Source organism: Hydra viridissima, unplaced genomic scaffold (assembly GCF_058129835.1).
Source record: "Hydra viridissima isolate aposymbiotic clone 2 unplaced genomic scaffold, HvirCarnegie_v1 scaffold_14, whole genome shotgun sequence".
Classification (NCBI taxonomy): domain Eukaryota; kingdom Metazoa; phylum Cnidaria; class Hydrozoa; order Anthoathecata; family Hydridae; genus Hydra; species Hydra viridissima.
Genome location: NW_028324313.1, coordinates 9,825,090 through 9,827,589, shown reverse-complemented (window position 1 = coordinate 9,827,589; position 2,500 = coordinate 9,825,090).

Below are 2,500 nucleotides of genomic sequence, written 5' to 3'. Positions count from 1 at the left end.
ACGAGGAACAATCGACCTGAACCACGCTAGAAAAGAGAATCTATTCGATCTCTCGCCGCTAAACGCATTCTGGCAAGCCCATACAACGCACAACGCCAATTGCAGAGGACGAATAATACTTCCTCTGGACTCTCGAGTCACTTAAACCGCACGACACCAACGCATCTAGAACCGTCCGCCGAAAAAGCACTGTCAAACGTCTCAACAGCGACAACGGAGCGCTTCTAATGCTTTACACCAACACCAGAGAAGCTACCAGCAAACTGCTAGAGCTGTGCTGCGTTTGCTCTCGTCTTCTCCATGAACATTCAATTTTTAATGGGACAAGAGTTTAAGTTTTTAAAAAGAGTCCGACTTGTTTGCAAAACGTCCAAGAAACATTTGCAAAGTCACAAAAATCGTAGAAAACGCTAAGTCAGTTAAGAAAACGTGTTCGCCTATAAAAATGCTCAGTTACTTAAGAAGATGCATGCTCGGTTAAAATATCGCTAGGCAACTCAAGAAATTCCTCTTTCGATAGTAAAAAGGCTCGTGCGGTTAAAAAAAGTGTTCGTTTAATAAAGTGTTCTTTCGCCTAACAAAATAACCCTAACGGTTAAAAAAACTCTTAAAAAGTTCCTCGCTCGGTTTAGAAAATACTCAGCCTTGCTCGATTAAAAAAAAACGCTTGTGCGGTTAAATTTACAAGTGTTCTGTTAAAAAAAAAAACCTGTAACCCTAACCCTAACCCTAACCCTAACCCTAACCCTAACCCTAGCCCTAACCCTAACGGTTAAAAAAAACGCTTGTGCGGTTAAAAAAAAACACTTGTTCAGTTAAAGAAACGGTGGTACGGTTAAAAAAACCCTTGTTCGGTTAAAAAAGCACTTGTTCGCTTAAAAAAATAGTTGCTCGGTTAAAAAACCGTCTTACGGTTAAAAAAAACTCTAGTTCGGTTAAAGAAACCGTGGTACGGTTAAAAAAACCCGCTTTCGGTAAAAAAAAAAAAAAAAAAAAGCACTTGTTCGTTTAAAAACACTTGTTCTGTTAAAAAAAAAATCACTTGCTCACTGGAAAAAACACTTGTTCGGTTAAAGAAACGCTTGTTCGGTAAAAAAAAACTCTTGTCCGGTTAACCCTAACCCTAACGGTTAACAAATACCCCGCCGATTAATGAGTTACGCGGCTGCTTAGGAAAATCCTCGGTCGGTTATGAAAACACCCAACCGCTTAACTCTTTCATGCACCAATTATTTTTCTGTAACTAACATAACTCATAAAAAAACATCTACAAAATGACAGTGGTACTATGAAATGTTAAATTAGACTTTTTCTACAGCCTTTTTCAACTCTCATTTATAAAACAATATTGTTTTCAATCGGTTAGAATGCACCATTTGAATTGGGGAAGCTTAGCTTGATTTGTTGTTATACAACAACCCAGCGCATGAAATGGTTAAAGAAATACCCACCTGCCTAAGAAAATACCCAGTATCCTAGGAAAATCTAGTATCCTTAAAAAAAAATAAAACCCTCTGTCTCTTGAACATAAATGCAAAAATCATTTAAAAAAGCAAATTCATTTTCAAAAACGTTTAAAAAGTGTAAACCACTTATTAAAAGAAGACTTTACAAAATACTTCACTGCTATTTAAAAAATACTACACATCTATTTCAGAAATTCCAAACCACACTACAAAATGAATTTCAAAAACATTTGTTTGTTTTCAAGACAGAAGTTTTCATTACAGAAGACGCTGAATCCATTTTAAAAAGATGCACAGTGAAAAATGCCTACTTTTTATTTTTTTCAAAGGCTCGGTCACTTTCAAAAATTGCAGTCCCTTTTAGAAAAAAAAGAAGTCTTTAATTAAGAAGCAAAAGGTCTCTTTAAAAAAGAAATACAAGTTTTCATTTTAAGAATGGTAGATGTGACTTAACCAACAATTTTAACTCACATTTAAAGAAACACATTAAGTCGCTTTAAAATATATAATAAGTCACATTCAAGAAGCTTCATATCACTTTAAAAGGGCTTAAGTCACTTTAAAAGTCTCTTAAATGTCTAGCTCACTCACTCACTCACTCACTCACTCTCACTCACTCACTCACTCACTCACTCACTCACTCACTCACTCACTCACTCACTCACTGCATGATCAAAGTCTTTTAAAAAGACTATTCATGTTTGAAAAGTGCTATTTCACTTTTGCTATTTCCAAATAAATAAAAAGTTTACATCACTCTCAAAAAAATGCAAAGCTGCTTAAGAAAAAGCTAGGTCACTTTTAAAAAAGATAACTTCATTTGTAAAAAGAACATCAAGTCGGTTAAGAGTTCTCTGCTCACCAAAACCAAAACAAAAGGCTAAGTCGCTTTAGAATGTAAAACCAACTGCAAACCATTTTAAAAGGGTTTAAAGCCAGTTTAAAAGTCTCACCAGAGATGTCCAGCTCACTGGAACAAAGTCTTTTAAAAAGATTATTCGCATCAGAAAACAGCTAGCTCACTTTCAAAAGTG